Here is a 12,719-nt window from a genome sequence, read left to right as displayed (position 1 = left end):
GATCTCATGGTAATGAAATTCCTCAGCATTTGCTTGTCTGAAAAGGGTCTTATTTCTCCTTCATTTCTGAAGCTTAGTTTGGCCAGATATGAAATTCTGGGTTGTAATTTCTTTTCTTTAAGAATGTTGAATATTGGCTCTCAATCTCTTCTGGCTTGGAGGGTTTCTGCTGAGAAGTCTGCTATTAGTCTGATGGGCTTTCCTTTGTAGATGACCTGACCTTTATCTCTAGCTGCCTTTAACATTTTTTCTTCATTTTAACCTTGGAGAATCTGATGTGTCTTGGGAATGATACTTTTGTGGAGTATCTTACTGGGGTTCTCTGGATTTCTTTAATTTGACTATTGGCCTCTCTAGCTAAGTTGGGGAAGTTCTCATGGGTGATATCCTGGAGTATGTTTTCCAGGTCTCTTACACTCTCTCCAACTCTTTCAGGGACACCAATATAACCCCATATTTCTCGGAGGTTTTGTTTATTCCTTTTCATTCCTTTTTTTTTATTCTTGCCTGACTGTCTTATTTCAGAAAGCCTGCCTTAAAGCTCTGAGATTCTTTCCTCAACTTTGTCTAATCTGCTGTTAATACTTGCAGTTGCATTATGAAATTCTTGTAGTGTGTTTTTCAGCTATATCAAGTCAGTTATCTTCTTTTCTATACTGGCTATTTTGTCTGTCAGCTCCTGTGTTGTTTTATTGTGATTCTTAGCTTCCTTGGATTAGGTTTCAGCATACTCCTGCATCTCAATGATTTTCATCCCTATCCATATTTTGAATTATATTTTTGTCATTTCAGTCATTTCAGCCCAGTTCAGAGTCCTTGCTGGAGATGTAGTGCAGTCATTTTGAGGAAAGAAGACACTCTGGCTTTTTGAGTTGTCAGAGTTCTTGCCTGGTTCTTTCTCACCTTTATGGGTTGATATTCCTTCAGTCTTTGAAGTTGCTGTCCTTTAGATGGAGTTTTTTTTTTTTTTTCTTCTATCCTATTTGATAACCTTGGGATTTGATTGTGGTATAAGGTGGGTTCAATTGACTGGCTTTGTTTCTGAAAGATTTTAGGGGGCCAAGGTTGAGCCCAAGACTTCTAGACTGCATGTTCTAACTCTGGGGGACTTGTTTCAGGCCCTGGCTTTGTTCTGTAGCTCCTTGAGGTTAGGAACTGCTGCACTGGGGAAGCGGAGGTACTCCTAGCCTGCTGCTCACAACACTCCCATAGGCGGTGCCAGCCAAGAGCTTTGTAGGGCAGCAGAAGCAGGATTCATCCTCCTTCACATGTGCTAGCAGCAGTGCAACAAGGTACATGCTTGTCAGCTGTGGCAGGGTGCTAGTGGGTGCCAGGGTGCCAGCCTCTACATAGGCATTTGTAACAGTGGCAGTGGCAGTCTGGCTTGAGCGGGAGAGGAACCCCACCAGCGACTGTGTGCATGTTTGCACTGGTGGTGGTGATAGCTCTGGGGCAGGGTGCTGGGGGGCTCAGGACTGTATGTACCTTCTGTGCACATTCTTGTGGGTTCTGGTGGCTGCTCAAGGTGGGGGCTGGTCCATTGTTTTCTTTGCCTTGTTTCATGCTGGCAGGAGTGCCAATGCCAGGGGTGCTGGTGGAGGCGGGGCTGGTGGTCTCCATGCCTGCCAACACCCAGACAACAATGGTGGTGTGGGGGTGGGGCACAAGGTGAGGTGCACTCATGCTGGCAGCAGTGGCATGGGGCAGGGTGCATGTGTACATGCTTTCTGGTGGGGCTGGTGGAGAAGGTAAGGCAAGGTCTGCCTGTGTACATAGGTGCCAGCAAAGCGATGTGGGGAGTGGCTGTGGGTGAGTGCATGCAGGTCAAGAGGCAAGAAGGAGGCTACAGTGGGAGGAGGGCATGGGTGAGCTGGCAATGCGTATGTGCAGGGCTGCTATGCTGGAGGTCTCTGCCGGTCAGACCCAGTCTTCCAGGGCAGGAACTATGATGTGGGCCCCCAGAAGGTACCTGGAGGCTGTACTGCAAGAGACATGGCAGGGCTGGGGCCCCAGGAGAGGCCAGTAGACTGGGGGATTCACCAGTTGGATTAGCCCATCTCATTGGCAAGACTGCCCTGCAGAGTTTAGGTCCAACAGCTCGCCTAGGGCTAAAGTCTCCTATGGGAGCAAGTCAAGCCTAGGGGGTGGGTGTCCCTGGCTGTGTTCCACTACAGACAGTTCTGCACCAAACCCTCTGAGCTCTGTACAGGCTGGAGTTCTGCCTTTACCACTCCTCTAAGCAGCTCTTCTTGCCATCTCAAGTGTCTGCAATGGACAAGAGGTCCCCTCCTGCCAGGATTCCAGAGGCCCATGGTGAGAGTGGGTTGCTCCTTGCCTGTTCCACTCACCCTTTCTGCAGTTGTGGAGGGACAGGAACAAGTTCCAGGGCATGTTAATCTTATGTAGGGTTCCCAGCTTCCTCTGGCTTTAGCCTGGCATCTGTATCCTTTCTCCATTCTCTCTCAATGCCTTCTGTCTGAAGATCTGCTAGGAGTACATCAATCTTTCTGATGTCACAGTCCTGCAGTGGAAAATGTTCCTTCTGGCTGCATCTAGTTAGCCATCTTGGATCAGCAATCAGTTTACAGTCTTTCTTTGAGTACTTTAAATATGTCATTTCATTGCCTTCTCTTCTCCTTAGTTTTTGAAGGTAAACCAATTGTTAATCTTATTGAGGATATCTTGAATGTGATAAATATCTTCCCTCTTGCTGTTTTAAAGATGCTCTCTTTGTCTTTGACATTTGACAGTTTGATTATGCTATGTCTTGGTGTGGATATCTTTGAGTGGATCATATTTGGAGTTTGCTGAGTTTCTTGGATGTTTAGATTATTGTTTTTGACCTTTATTTCTCCAAATATTCTTTCTGCTTCTTTTTCTCTTTCTTTTTCTAAGACTAATTTTGTGTGTGTTGCTATGCTTGATGGCGTTCCACATGTCTCTGAAGATTTACTTATTTTTCTTCACTCTTTTTTCTTTCATTTCCTTAGATTAGATAATCTCAATTAATGAACTTCAAATTCACTGATTATTTGTTCTGCTAATTCAAATGTATTAAGACCCTTTAATGAAATTTTCTTTGAAGTTATTTTATTTTCCAATGCCAGAATTTCTATTTTTTTATGAAATTAACTTTTTAGAGTGGTTTCAGTTCACAGAAAAATTGAGTTGAAGACCTAGAGATTACTCATATACCCCATACGCCACATCTATTTGTTTTAAAAAATAATTCATCATATTTCTTTATTGATATTCTCTCTTTGGGGAGGCATTTTCTCATACTTTCCTTTAGTTCTTTAGACATGGCTTTAAAAAATTTCTTAAAACAGATTTACAATAACCAATGTAAAGTCTTTATCTAGAAAGTTCAATCCCTGAGCTTCCTCAGGATAGTTTCTATTGACTGCTCTTTTATTCTCTCTGTGTATAGGCCATACTTTCTTTGAGTGTTTCATAATTTTTTCTTGAGAACTGTACATGGATTTAAAATAATTTAACTCTGGGAATCAAATCCCACTCCCAAGTTTGTTGTTGCTCTTTGTTGTCATTGTTGCTGTTTGGTTGTTTATTGGCTTTCCTAAACTAATTCTGTAAAGCCTATATTCTGTCTTGTGTGTGGCTACTGAAGTCTCTGCTTAGATAGCTTAATAATTAGCTATTATTTGAACAGTACTTAAATAGCTTGTCAGTAATTTTTCCAGCCTTTGCTGAGGGACTCTGTGTGCTGCACATCCCTTTAACATTCAGCCAGGCAATTTACAACTCTACCTTGGCCTTTACTTCCTGCTTATACAGAACCTCACGTTCAGGTTCGGAGGTGAAAGGTCAGGTCGTTTTTAGGTCTTTCCTGGGCATTGCTCTGTACATGCCTGTAGCTTTCTGGATTTTCAAGCATTCAGTTGGAGCTTTTCAAAGCCCTTATGGACATTTCATTCCTCAGATTTTACTTTTATGTTGTTTGGTCAGCTTTTTGTTTGCCCCAACTCTTCTCAATAGTACAGGCAGCTGCAATGTTAAATGATGAATACTAAATGCTTCAGGAAAAGATTCTTCTCACTTACCAAATTCTGAATCATGTCAGATAAAGATGAGTTCAGCAAATGAAGTTTACCAAGGAAAGTGCTAGACACATCAAATAACAATTCCCTGGAGTTGGGCTTTTGGGCAGCTCCAAACCTGTTGGCACCCTCCAGTGCTGCTAGGATACTGATTTTCACAGTTACCATGACTGCCAGGCTATTGGTTTTCAAGACTACCATGGGAGAGGAAGATGTAAACAGGACAAGCGAAACACCACAAAACATACTGTTCATATTGAGGTTCAGCCAATTTTCCTTTCTTTTCTTTCTTCTTTTCGAGACAGGGTCTTGCTCTGTCTAGCAGGCTGGAGTGCAGTGGCACAATCATAGCTCACTGCAGGCTTGACCTCCCAGGCTCAAGCAATTTTCCCAACTCAGCCTCTTGAGTAGCTGGGACCACAGGTGAGGACAACTATGTCTGGTGAACTTTTTAATTTTATGTAGAAACGGGGCCTCTCTATGTTACCCAGGCTGGTCTTGTACTCCTGGCCTCAAGTGGTCCTCCTATCTCAGCCTCTCAAAGTGATGGGATTAGAGGTGTGAGCCACTGCACCCAGCCCAGCTATTTTTCTTGAATAAATGATCCTTGGATTGTTATGTCTTTGGTTACTCTCCAAAGTTCTAGAAAGTTTGATTTTTCACATTTTTTTCTGTTTTTTTGTTTGTTTTGTTGTTGTTGTTGCTTTTTTGAAGGAGAAAATTTTCAGACATCTTACTCAGTCATTCTTGAGATCAGTCTCTTCCAAATGCTCTAAAAAATCCATTGATATATTCATATAATTTTTCTAATTTAATTACTTGGTGTGGTGAATTACAATGACAGATTTTATTTGAATTCCTGTGGAAAATCCATATGATCATGATGTAATTTTTAAGTATATATTTTGAATTCAATTAATATTCCATTTAGAATTTTGCATCTATATTTTCAGAGGTAGTGGGGCCAACAGTTTAATTTTTTGTTCTGATCTTATCCATTTGTGAAAATTAGATTATATTAGTTTTAGAAAATGATTTAGACAGCTTTATCTCATCTTCTGTATTTTTGAAACAACCTGTATAAGTTAGAAATTATCTATTCCTTGAAATTTTGGCAAAATGCACCCATAAAACCAACTGGGCCAGGCAACATTTGAGGGAAGGGGATGTGTCAATTTCATAATTGTTTTGATAAGATCAAAATTTATTCCCCATTATTTTGTCATGTCTCCTTTTTTCCCCTGTTTTTATGGCTCTCTGATCATCTTGTGTGGAAATGTAATTTTTGCACCTGAACAAAAATATCACACAAAATTTTCTAACAATGGCTTCTGTGTCTTGTGAAGATTATGTACAGAAAATTGCTTCTGCTTTTAATTTTTAGAATAATAAACTTCCTCACTTCTTCTGCATTCTTTTTTATAGGACTTGTGTTGTGTATGTTTGTGTGTGTGTTTTATTTACTCATTTTCAAATAAGAGAATTATCTATAAGAGAACTTACAAAATTGAAATGCATGGCTTCTCCCTCTTCTGTCTTCTATACCAAATCCCTTCTTAGATCTGCAATTAGTAGGATTCAATTCTGAGCCCAATTCTAGTGTTTTTCCAGCATTCATATATTATGATTCTGCTCACCAGAGGTGCTATCTTCTTTTTTCTCTTTCTGGTTTTCTGGTACTCTGAACCAATGGAGTAAATGATAGACTGTATTCCTCCAAATGAGTTTGCTGTACCAAGGCTTTTTCTTTTTTTTTTTTCCCACCTGCCTATAATCCTTTTCTGAAGGAGAATTTCCATTCCAGCCACTTATGCAATTTTTTTTTTTTTTTTTTTAAATTTGAGACGAGTCTTGCTCTGTCACCCAGCTGGAGTGCAATGGCACGATCTTGGCTCACTGCAAACTCCGCCTCCCGGGTTCAAGCAATTCTCCTGCCTCAGCCTCCCTAGTAGCTGGGATAACAGGCTCATGCCACCACGCACAGCTAATTTTTGTATTTTTAGTAGAGATGGGACTTCACCGTGTTAGCCAGGATGGTCTCGATCTCCTGACCTCGTGATCCATCCAACTTGGTCTCCCAAAGTGCTGGGATTACAGGCGTGAGCCACCGCACCCAGCCAATTTTTGTATTTTTAGTAGAGATGGGGCCTCACCATGCTGGCCAGGCTGGTCTTGAACTCCTGACCTCAAATGTTCTGCCCGCCTCGGCTTCCCAAAATGTTGGGATTACAGGCATGAGCCACTACTGCGCTTGGCCTAGTTATGCTTTTTTATTATAGTACAGCACCCTTCCCCTTTGTAACAACATTTTCCTAGAAGTGCCTTCTCTGAATGACTGTAGATAGAAGAGAAGTTTGAAAGAAAAGTCATAAAAAAGGAATACCATAATAACAAAAGGATGGCTGCTCAACAATCTGGTTGGTCCTGACCTTAGTTTTCTGAGCCAGGGATAATATTGTGAATGAGAGACAAGTGTCCTTATATTTTATTTTAACTGTTGTTTGGACTTCTAAAAAATTTTATTATTGTTGTTAAGCAGAAGGAAGCCACCAGTTGTATCTCTCAATTCAGCTCCATAGGACTTGCAGATAGTGAAAATTCCTTTTGGATTCTGGCAACCAGCTTGTCTACATGTCTCAGTCTTGTGAGTTGTTTTTAATTTTGGGCTTCTCCTCTTTCTTGGTAATTTTATTGGGCTTTTGGAAGTAACTGCATCAGGGATTGCTAATTTGATTCAATTTTAAAAAGAAGTTCCACTGCAAATGAATTTAAAAATAATTTTTTCAAGTTATATAAGGAATAGTTAAGATTCACTTTTGAATTGCTTTAATTTATAGATTAACCTGTGAAGGATTTTCATCTTTATAATATTTATTCTTTCCTTTCCAGAATTTTTATTCAGTTTAACATAAATTTTACATTCCTTTAAAACATCTCTATTTTACATTTTTGTTGTTGGTAGAAATTGTTTTTATTTTAATTTCTGGATACATTTAATGATACAGAAATGGAATAGAGAAATACTATGGATTTATATAAGTATCTTATCACTGATTACTTTGTTGGACTCTTTTAATAGCTTTGATAATTTTATAGGTGATTTAAAATTTTTTCTAGGTATACAATAATGTTGCCTGAAATTAACATTTTATTTTTCCTCCCTGATGTCTAAAATTATTCAAGTGTCGTTGCATTTGTAAGTCTGAAATGCAGTATTAATTAGTAAACAGTGAAAACAGGCATTTAAATTTTGTTTCTGTTCTTAATGGGACACCTCTAGTGTTTTCTCAATTACTTAGAACGTTAGTTCAGGATTTTAAGTAGATAACTCATTTGTATTGAGTATTCTTCCACATTTTAAGGATTTAACAACATTTTTTTGAAGTTAAATGAAATATCTTTCTATTTTTATATTTTCTGCTGAAAACTCTTAAATAAGTTCTAGTGTTTTCTTGGAAAACCTTTAGGTGCCTATTGAAATATGGTTTTTATTATTTGTGCTATTAACGTGATAAATTGTTTTGATAATTTTTCTGATGTTGAATATTCCTTAAATTCCTGTGACAAATTCCATTTGTTCATGGTGTGTGTTTTTTTTTTGTAAATATATGAATTGCTTGCATTTTGTTTAACATTTTGGCATGTATATTAATAAATAAAATTGGCCGGTAGCTTTTAAAATAGTATGGTTATCAGGTTATTTAGATCCTAGATAATATTTTACTTATTGTTTTACCATTTTTTAAAATGTTCAAAGTGGTTTATATAATATTGATATTATTCCCTGATCATTTTAGATAACTTATTTATAAATGCATATAATCCCTCCGCTTTCTTTGATTTTCTCTCTAATTTGTTTTTCAGTTTTTATCATATTTTATAAAAAGAAATTATTCATTACATGAAATTCATTCTCATACAACTGTGTATTCACTCACTTTAGTTTCTATTTTGATTATGTATTTTTTCTCATCTTTATTTATTTGTATTTTACTTGATTAGATTTTTGGTGGTTATCTGTTTTTAGCAACTCAGACCTTGGTTTTATTTTTTAATTATATTCCTATTCAATTTTCTGATATCCGTATTTAATTTTATTTTTTCATTTTCTTATTTTTGTTGAGGTTGTCTTTTTTCTCATAGAAGCAAATTAACTTATGTAAAAATGTTTCCAAATTGTCTCTCATATACCAGGCACTCTTCTACATGCTGGGGATATGAATAATGGTGACCAAAGTTCTTGTTCGTATGGGACTATATCTGTATCTGTATCCATGTCCACACACACTCCATAAGTATATGTAATATCATATACAAATAGTATATAATAAATTATATGTATATTATTGTGGCAAGAATACTTAACATGAGACCTACCCTCTTAAATTTTAAGTGTATAAAACAATATTATTAGCTATGGGCACAATGTTGTACAACAGATCTCTAGATATTAATACATTTGTACCTGCCTCTAGAAATTATTCATCTTGTGTAACTGAAAACTTATTCCCATTTAACAGGAACTTCCCATTTGCCCCCTCCCTCAGCTCCTGGAAATCACTATTCTACTTTCTACTTCTATGAGTTTGACTAATTTAGATACTGCATATATTAATAAGTGTCATCATGCAGTATTTGTCCTTCTGTGACTGGCTTATTTCACTTAACTTAATATCCTTAAGGTTCATCCATGATGTTGCTTATGGCAGGATTTTCTTCTTTTTTAAGGCTGAACAATATTCCCCTGTGTGCATATACTACATTTTCTTTATTCATTCATCTGTCAATAGGCATTTAGTTTGTTTTCCCTTCTTGACTATTGTGAATAATACTGCAATGAACATGAGAATATAAATATCTTCTTAACATCGTGATTTCAATTTTTTTGATAAATATTCGAAAGTAGGATTACTGGATCAAATGGCAGTTCTATTATATTTTTGATGTTTTGAGGAAACTCCACAGTGTTTTCTATAATAGCTGCACAATTTTATCCTTGCTAACACTTGTTATCTTTTGTTTTTTGACAATAGCCATCCTAATGGCTATGAAGTAATCTCTCACTGTGGTTTTGATTTGCATTTTCTAGATGATTAAGCAGTGTTGAGCATGTTTTCATATGTATGTTGGCCATTTATGTCTTCTTTGGAGAAATGTCTATTCAACTCCTTTGGCCATTTTCCAATTGAGTTATTTGGGTTTTTTTGCTACTGAGTTGCATGAGTTTCTTATCAGATATATGGTTTTCAAATATTTTCTTCCATTCTGTAGGTTGCCTTTTTGCTCTGTAGATTGTTTTCTTTGCGGTGCAGAAGATTTTTAGTTTGATTTAGTTTCACTTTTCTTTTTTCTTTTTTTTTGAGATGGAGTCTCGCTCTGTCATCCAGGCTGGAGTGCAGTGGCGCGATCTCTGCTCGCTGCAAGCTCTGCCTCCCAGGTTCATGCCATTCTCCTGCCTCAGCCTCCCGAGCAGCTGGGACTACAGGCGCCCGCCACTACACCCAGCTAATTTCTTTTTGTATTTTTAGTAGAGACGGGGTTTCACTGTGTTAGCCAGGATGGTCTCCATCTCCTGACCTCGTGATCTGCCCGCCTCAGCCTCCCAAAGTGCTGTGATTATAGGCGTGAGCCACCGTGCTTAGCCAGTTTCACTTTTCTACTTTGGCTTATGTTCCCTGTGATTTGGGTGTTATACCAAGACCAATGTGATGAAGCTTTTCCGTGTTTTTTCTAAAAGTTTTGCCATTTCAGTTCTTACATTTAAATCTTTAATCCATTTTGAGTTGATTTTTGTGGATCATGCAACATAAAGGTCCAATCTCATATTTTTCACATGTGGATATCCAGTTTTTCCAGGACCATTTGTTCAAAGACTATCTTTTCATTGTGTTTTCTTGGCTTCTTTGTCGAAGGTCAATTGACCATAGATTCATGGAATTATTTCTGGGCTCTTTATTGGGTTCCATTGGCCTATGTCTCTAACTTTATGTCACTGCCATACTGTTTTGCTTATGTAGCTTTGCAATATATTTTGAATCAGAAAGTGTGATGCCTCTAGCTTTGTTCTTGTTCCTCAAGATTGTTTTGGCTATCTGGAGTCCTCTGTGGTTCCAATGCCTCTCTGTCTTCCTCTCTCCCTTCTCTTTTCCCTTCTGCCATGTGATGATGTAGCAGGAAGATAAGGCCCTTGCCAGATGCCAACACCTTGATATTGAACTTCCCAGACTCCAGAACTGTAAGCATATGCATTTCTGTTTTTTATAAATTGCCCAGTCTCAAATACTCTGTTATAGCAGCACAAAAGAAACTAAGACAGGGTTTTTTTTAATCCCTTAAAATATTCAGCTATTTTTGGCTGGGCATGGTGGCTGACACCTGGAATCCCAGCACTTTGGGAGGCCAAGGTGGGTGGATCACGAGGTCAGCAGATTGAGATCATCCTGGCTAACAAGGCTGAAACCCTGTCTTTACTCTCTCTCTCTCTATATATATATGTATACAAAAAATTAGCTGGGCATGGTGGCGGATGCCTGTAGTCCCAGCTACTTGGGAGGCTGACATGAACCCAGGAGGTGGAGCTTGCGGTGAGCCGAAATCGTGCCACTGCACTCCAGCCTGGGAGACAGAGCAAGACTCTGTCTCACACACACAAAAAAAATTCAGCTATTTTTTTTCTAATTTTTTATGATGAAATGCATGACATTATGACTTTGCTTCTAAGAGTTACTTTTGCTGCATTTAACAAACACATTGAGTTTTCAAGGCCATTTTCTATATTGTCTGCTCTTCTATTCTTAATTATAGCCCTGTAAGTTAATTGTGTTTGAGGAATTTTTAACTTTGAAAATTCTTGTTTATATTCTTTTTATTAGTATCTACTCATTTTATAGTTAGAGGATGAAACATTAATACTTTTTAATTTAGATTTTCTTTCTACCTTAGTATATGAGCAATATTGGTGGCTTTCTCTAAATATAGCTTTGTAAGAGCACCCAAAGTTTGTATGATTTGGGGAAGCTGAGCTCTCTTCAAAAACCGTGGAGAGGAATAAGATGAAAAGCATATTTGATTCTCCTTTATCTGGCTTATTATTAAGGTCAAGGTTATTATTATCTTATCATTAAGATAGTTGTATGAAAAACAGAATTACCAACATGTCTCCATGGGTTACACATATGGTAAAGAAACTGGAAAATAGCTATATTATGAACTTGCATGTAAAGCTCATCTAAGAACAGTTTCTTAATTCTTTATTTCTGTATCTCATATTATATTTGACACAGCTCTTTTCAGAGATATTTTTATTAAAACTTCAAGCCTCATAAGGACCTAATGAAACAGGCAAGTAGGCATGTGGTGTTAATCTATTTTACACATGAGAAAATTAAGGCTCATGGAAGTAAATGCCTTATTCAAGTCCCCAGTTTAGTTAGTAAAATATCTGGAAGTAGAACTCAAGTCTTTTGCCTCTTAGCACTATGCTTTTAGCACAATGTCACAATACTCCAAATTAATCCTGAACTGAAACACTTCAGTGTGGAGTCTTTTCTAGTAGTTGGCTACAAATGATATATAATTTTAATAGCATATGCTTATTTCCAGAGAAAGGATTTTACCCCCACTCTATGCCAATGTTATTTTAATGTGTGACATTACATAGCAGGCTGCATACTCTTACATGAAAAAAATTTAGGAAAAAACTGCTTGCATGTATCTATTTTTGCAGATACATTCTAATTTAAGGAATCATGATGATTGAAAACTCATATTTCAGAACAAATTAGAATAAAAATTTCTGTTACATCTTGACTTTTACCTCCTTTGAAGCCAATATATTTCTAATGGGAAATCTAAGAAAATATTTTAAATTTCCATCATGAATTTCATGAATGAAGTACGTCATAGGACAGGTGGGTGTTGGAATCTTGTATTTTTCCTTCCTTGCCTCACTGTACCAAAGAACTCATCACTGGAGCTGCTTCTTAAGCATGAGACACGCTTAAGAAGAATGCTTAAGAATAACAATTTTAGCCATAATAATAGCTATTCATTCCTCCACTTAGTACTTCAAAGTTTATAAAGCCCATTTTCAGATACCCTTTCTAAACTCTTGTGAGAAAAATAGGTCAAGGGTTATTAACCCTATTTTACCGATAAGGAAATAGGCTCAGGGGTGTGACAGGTCTTGCCTAAATTTACAATTAGTAGAGTTCTGGCTGAAAATCACATTATTTGACTCACTGCTAGGACCCTTTTTTACCATGCCGCACTGCCTTGACTGTGGTCACTAGGAAGATTGCTTTGAGAACCAGGAATGCTATTTCAATTGTTCCACATGATAACAGCAAAACCCTTGACTACTTTGCAAGGCGGAAGAACAGAAGAAAACTTTTTTTTTTTTTTTTTACAAGGTATAGTGATGTACCTTGGGATGAGAATATAAGCGGTAATACCCACCACTAGAAATTATACAGTTCAATGTAGGAACTTAAATAACAAAAAAGAAAAACAAAACACATTTGTCTACTTGACCTTATTGGCATTACTTTGACAGTGAATTGTCCATTTTCTTTTTTTTGTGCAATATATTTTTAAGTATCTATTGAATGATGTATATTAATATACCCATACACATAAACACATGTACATGCATAAGATAGT

At 37.4% G+C, this 12,719-nt stretch overlaps 1 long non-coding RNA gene across 1 annotated transcript in view; it reads left to right on the top strand.

The window, feature by feature from the left end:
• LOC134759792 (uncharacterized) overlaps positions 1-12,719 on the top strand; it is a 105,028-nt gene that overhangs the window by 14,770 nt on the left and 77,539 nt on the right. The window contains exon 2 of the long non-coding RNA XR_010136567.1: positions 6,598-6,702. This is a non-coding gene — a long non-coding RNA (uncharacterized LOC134759792). The remainder of the gene's footprint in view (positions 1-6,597; positions 6,703-12,719) is intronic.

The sequence above is a fragment of the Pongo abelii genome, chromosome 13, assembly GCF_028885655.2.
Source record: "Pongo abelii isolate AG06213 chromosome 13, NHGRI_mPonAbe1-v2.0_pri, whole genome shotgun sequence".
In the NCBI taxonomy this organism is placed as follows: Eukaryota; Metazoa; Chordata; class Mammalia; order Primates; family Hominidae; genus Pongo; species Pongo abelii.
The sequence above is the reverse complement of the archived record's forward strand: the minus strand, read 5'-3'. Positions and strand labels throughout refer to the sequence as shown.